Genomic DNA, 6,323 nt, shown 5'->3' with positions numbered 1-6,323 from the left:
TTGTTCTGGATTGTCTTTATAATCTCACTATCTATGATCGGGGACCTGTGCCTTTGCATTGTATTTATTTTCAGACGCTTAGCGTATTGGATTGAGAAGAAAAGAAAAGAGAAAAAAAATTAGTGTATGTTTCTTCTCAATCTAATACGTCGCGGACTTGTTCACGTTCCGAGTCCCGGGTATTTTGGGAAGCGGGGCGTGACAATTACCCTATTTGAAGGTGGTTTCTAGCAAAAACCTTCACTACAACAAAATACAACATTGTCGACAAAACCAAAACGTCGGTAAAGGTTTAAAAAATATCGGGAAAAATCTTTCCCGACACAAAATTCAGCGTCGCTAACGCGTCACCAAAAGTACGTCAAGGAAAATATTAGACGACGCAATCATACTGCGTCAGTAAAAGTCAACACTTTTGGCAATGCTTCATGCGTCGGGAAAAACATATTTTTTAGCGACGCATAATATTTTGCGTCTGTAAAAGTATGCAGGATTTTTTCATATACAAAAGTGCGTCGGCAAAACTTATACTTTTGGCGACGCATGTAAGCATCGGCAAAAGTATAGCTTTTAGCGACGCAAAACTATTCGTCGCTAAAAGCTACACATTTGCCGACGCTAACTTGTGTCGCCAAATGTATACTTTTTAGCAACGAACAGTTTTGCGTTGCTAAAAGCTATACCTTTTCCGACACAATTGTAGGCGTCTAAAATTGCCTGTGAGAGCCCGCACGAAACTCGAAGCAATGAGTGGGCGAGTCAAGAAGATTCACCTAATCACCTCGCACGCGTTGATCAGCGTGCACACACCATTCGACCCGTGCGCGTCGGTCAGCGCGCGCACGTCAAACCAGCAGTCAGCTACAGGTCCTTTGACACCTACTGAAGGTGGGGCCTATCACATCCAAAGTATTTCAGATTCTTCTATAAAGGAATAAGGTTGAAACGCTTTGGAGGGGGTATCTGTAGGCGTCTAAAATTACCTATGAGAGCCCGCACGAAACTCGAAGCAATGAGTGGGCGAGTCAAGAAGATTCACCTAATCAGCTCACCTGCGTCGGTCAGCGCACGCACGTCAAATCATCTCGTGTGCGTCGGTCAAACGCGTGCACGTAAAACCAGCTCGTGCGTATCGGTAAACGCGTGCACCTCAAACCAGCTCGTGTGCGTCGGTCAACATGCACTCGTCAAGTTGTCTCGTGCGCGTCGGTCAGCGCCCGCACGTCAAATCATCTCGTGCGCGTCGGTTAGCACGCACACGTCAAATCATCTCGTGCGCGTCAATCAAACGCGCGCATGTCAAACTATCTCGTGCGCGTCGGTCAACGCGCGCATGCCAATCAGCCTACGCACATCGATCAACACGCGTACGTTAACCAATGCGCGTTCGGCGGTCAGTCTCGTGACGAAGCGTACAAGTCAACAAATCGACCAAATACGCAAAAAGAACAAGACCCGGAAGAAAAATATCAGGAAGAGAAAAAGTCGGCGAACCCGCGCTAGCACAGGACGGGACAGACCAACCCGTGCAAGCACGGGTCAGATCAGTCCGACCCGCGCAAGCACAGTTCGGATCAATCCGACCCGCGCCGCGCAGTCTGAGACCCGAAACGCTTTTTGATGGTTTTAAAGTGGTGTTTCGAGCCAAATACCTCCATTTTATGGATCTAGAATTTTATCAAGAGGACGAGGTGTTGCTGGGTTGAAGAGTGAAGGAGCACGAAATTTCAGCAAAGGTCAACAAGATCCCGGCAAACTTCAGCACCGAAGAGGAGTCATTCGAAGGATCCGAAGCCTTGCACGTCCATTCCTTGAGATTAGGCTTGGTCTTAATCTCGAGAAGAGCACTGATTTCGCTTGGTCGATCTCAGCGCTTCAAATCAAAAACCTCCTCGGCGAAGGCGAAGCTCTGCCGAATTTTTCTGCAACCGGATCTAATTCGCGGTCGTCCACGGATAAACCCCGGCACAGGCGAAGAACCCACGCAAGCAAGAGCCGATAAACAGATCTTGTGTTTATTTTCAAGAAAGTTATAATTTTTATTTTTCGTTATTTGAATTCATTTGTAACGACTAAAGTTTAATGAAATCAATGATGAAGACAGCTTTCAACGAAAACAGCAATATAGCGTCAACAAAAGTGTTACTTTTAGTGACACAAACTAATGTGTCGCTGAAAGTTGAAATTTTAATTTAGCTTCCATAAAAAATATACTTTTGTCGACTAATTGCATCGGCAAAAATAATATCTTTTCTGTCAACTACAAACCTACACTGAACTTGAACATCCACAAAAAAAAATTGCTCTCATTCACATCAACAAAGAAACAAAACATCAAATTATACTCCAAACAAGTTGCATATTATGATAAACAAAGAATTTGCTCTCATTGCAAAACAAAACATCAAATTATACTCCAAACAAGTTGCATATTATGATAAACAAAGAATTTGCTCTCATTGCAAAACTAACCAAATTATACTTCAGACAATCCATAGCATATTATGATAAACAAAGAATTTGCTCTCATTGCAAAACTAACCAAATTATACTTCAGACAATCCATATTGACTCGCAATGATCTAAAGAAAAATAATAAAAAATTTATTGTATCAAATAAAAAAATAAATACACATCTTAATGGACTAAAAATAGTTACATTCATTTTTATTTCCAAGTCAACACTCAAAGTCCTGTTAAATATTCCAGTTTGCTTATAATCCATGAAGAGAAAAAAGAAACACAATGGAAAGAGAGGAAAATGTGAAAGAAAAGAAAGAAGGGAACAATTGTTTAAATATTCCAGTTTGCTTATAACCTCATGACAAATTGCTCTCTGCTTTCAAAATAATCAAATCCAAGTTCCTCCATAACAAGAATAAAGTAGTATCAAAAATTTTTAAAATTATTTGAGAAATGCTACACATTCTATAAAAAGTTTTGGGTGTACATATATCATATCATATTCATTAAACCATAAACATACACATGACAAAATTAAATTTTGTGCAGCTTTTGTGATTTGTGTATTTCTATAAAAGATCAAATGTACACACATTTAACTTCTGAAATTTAAAAAAAGGGTAAGATGAAGACAATAATGTCAACTTACTTCACTGTGCATACCCTTTGGTTTTTGGAACTTTGAATATAATAGTTTATGCAAAAGATAATCATTTTAGGAAGATAACGATTATGAGTGGTTATAAGGAGCAGATAATTTTAATTTGTGCTAATATGAAAAGTTAACGGTTTCTCGTTTTAGGTTGAGAACAATGAAATTTGGTTGTAAAGATTTGAACCAAAAGATCAATGGATGATATCTGTTGAGCTTTATGAGGTCAACATACTTATACTGCCTACCAGAAACTAAGTTCACATATGGAGTAATTCAAGAGGAGAAAAACAGTACATACCGAACATCAAGATATTTGAAATACTTTGTTGTAAGCAAATCAATCAAAGAATCAACTGAGGATGTATTACGAACCTGCATTACACGAAGTATTGTAAGAAAGAAAATATCAGGTATGCTAAGAAGGAAAATATGAGGTATGCTCATCGAAATAAAAGAGGTAAAAAGCTATCAGTCGCTCGTAATGCAATCTGAAAAAATGAATTGTGAAACCCTTAGAACTAAAAAAATACAAATGAAAAGGATGCAGTGATGAGACTTTACTCATACAAAAACTAAATTTAGTAATTGGAAAATCCCTTGCTAAGTTCATAATATTTTGGACTATTAGCAACTATGTATAATGATAAAGAAAGACCTATATGTAGTCAAAATCCTAGGCTCATTAGGACAGTAAGCTATACTCGGTTTTAAGGTGTAAACAGACCCCGAAGTATAACACCAAATGGAGAAAGAGCAGGTGAGAAACACTAGATCAAAATAAAAATGTTAGTTACACCTCCTATTCTTAATTTCTCATGTCATTATAATTGTATTTTCTTGCAATAAGCTACAACATGTTCCACAAGGTGTTGCTTATATCCTATATCGAGATCGTTCTTGTAACCAATTAGCTTTTACCTCGAAGGCATAGATTTTCTCAGACCCAAATTTCAGAGAGCCCTAATATGATTTCCAAATGGTACCTAAAAGCTTGTGGCTCTTATCCAGCATAGGCGAAGACCCAGCTCTATTTCAGTATTTACCAGGTAGAAGACCTCTTTTTTTGCTTTGCACTATTCCCAAATGGTATATGATATTGAATGAGCTACATTCTTTCCGTTAAAATAATTGTTGTTATGGTAATTTACCATCCAATTGACAGCGAGGCCGCCAGCGGAATAGTTCGCCAGTCGAGGAGCGTGGCGTTCGATGACAAACTGAATCCATCTGTTTTCTGATGATTTTGAACTTAATATCTGAATTATTCAGATCCTGAATAAAAACTTGATTAATTGCACTCAATCTGGATTAAAAGATTGATCCAAATTCAATAGCCGAAGGAAAAATCAACTCAAAGACAAGAACTTTACTGAATCCTGCGTGCAATTGATCAAAGAACCGACAGAAATAGAAAGCAAAACAAAATTGTTGATGCGTGCACCAAATCTAAACGTGCACACATCCAAAAAATAAACCCTAATTTCTTAATCAGAAATATAAATCTCAAGGAACTAATCACGGTGGCTCTGATACCAATTGTTAGACCTAAATCTGAGATCTAATCAATAAAATCATGTTTAATTCAAAGAGAATTAACATAACAATGAGCGAAAGCAATAACTGAATCCATATTGATTTTAGCACGGATCTGAATAGGGTTGATCTGTTGGACCCTAGAGGGGGGGTGATTAGGGTCAAGAGGCTCTAATATGCAATATAAATACAGCACAAGCAAAACACAAAAACAAAAATGCGATGAAAGTAAGAGAGATAGGGTTAGGAGTTCGTTATCCTTGACGCGCGATGTGTTAACGAGGTTCGGCCCTCTGGCCTACGTCCCCGCTCCCCACTCTCGAGGAGAAATCCACTACACACCCGGTTTGGAAGCCGGAACTTCGTCTACACAGCGATCTCTACAGATCTCTCTCACTACACAGTTTGATCTCAACAGATCACACCCTCACAGTAGATCTTACACAAGATCTCACCCTCACAGCAGAAGAAAAGATGCAAGAACCTCTCTTTACACAGCCCCTATAGCAAAGAGTAGGTTTACTGAAGCTGGGAAGTGAATCACACTTAAAACAGAGAGAAAAGCAGGATTTGAAAATTTTTCTCAGGAAACAGAAAGCTCTCTCTGGTTTTTGAAACGTTAGGGCTTGAGAAGAAGAAGCAGTCTGGGGGGTTTTTATAAAAGAGTTCAAACCAATTAAAAACAAAAACCCAATCTTCCTATTTAGAAAGATAATCTCCTTTTCAGGTTGTTACCTCAGACTGTGCCAAACACTATTAAGTGAAAGCACAACAGTCGAGGCAAACGACCGTTTTAAAAAAAGTCGCGGCTGACCACCGGACCGGTCGACCGCTTTCTGACATTCTTCAGAAAACAGGTTTTTAATCAACTTTAAATATTTGCAAAATATTTATTTGACCTCTGAAAATTCTGAAACTTTGTAAAATGTTTTTAATACTAAAAACAAACTGTTTGGAAATTTTTTTTTGCAGATAGGTCCTCATACTTGTGAAAAATAGTATTTTGTGAAAAACGCTTAAAAACCTAAGTATGAAATCGTGTGTGTGATTCCCAATAGCTTCAAGTAAAATCAGTAACTCTTTGCCTACATTCTAGCACTAGAGAGAAAAAACAAAAGAAAGCTAATATCCTCATATATAAAGAACAATACTTGAGCTTTGATATAGCTTGAATCGGATGAAGCTTTTAGTTGAATTTGTCGTTCTTGAAATAACGTTGCTTCATCTCTTGGCCTCCTCCTCCTTTGGATATCTTCGTTGTAGCGTATATTCCATCCATCCTCCGTTAATGGCACTAACGAGCTTGATAAATGAATTTACTACATTTTCACTTAATAAGCTATTAGTACCGATAATGGTGGTTGTAAAACATCATCAAAACATAAGGGCTAACATGATCTTCTAATCTGAAATGTGTCTCTTGAATATCTCTTTAGATGGGGATTAAAGAATAGAGAACGTAACTTTTAGATTAGGGACCATAACCCCTTTATATAGATTTATAATTTTCTAATTTAGCCCCTCATAAAATTAGAATTGCATTCTGGTATCTGTACAATTAGCCCATGATTTACTTAAACACCCATTAACCCAAATTGATTGATCACTTTATGTGGGTTAGCCTTAAAGATAGCATTATACACTAATGTAACATATATGGCCACGATTAGAT

The sequence above is a fragment of the Asparagus officinalis genome, chromosome 8 (genome assembly GCF_001876935.1).
Source record: "Asparagus officinalis chromosome 8, Aspof.V1, whole genome shotgun sequence".
Lineage (NCBI taxonomy): Eukaryota > Viridiplantae > Streptophyta > Magnoliopsida > Asparagales > Asparagaceae > Asparagus > Asparagus officinalis.
The sequence above is the reverse complement of the archived record's forward strand: the minus strand, read 5'-3'. Positions refer to the sequence as shown.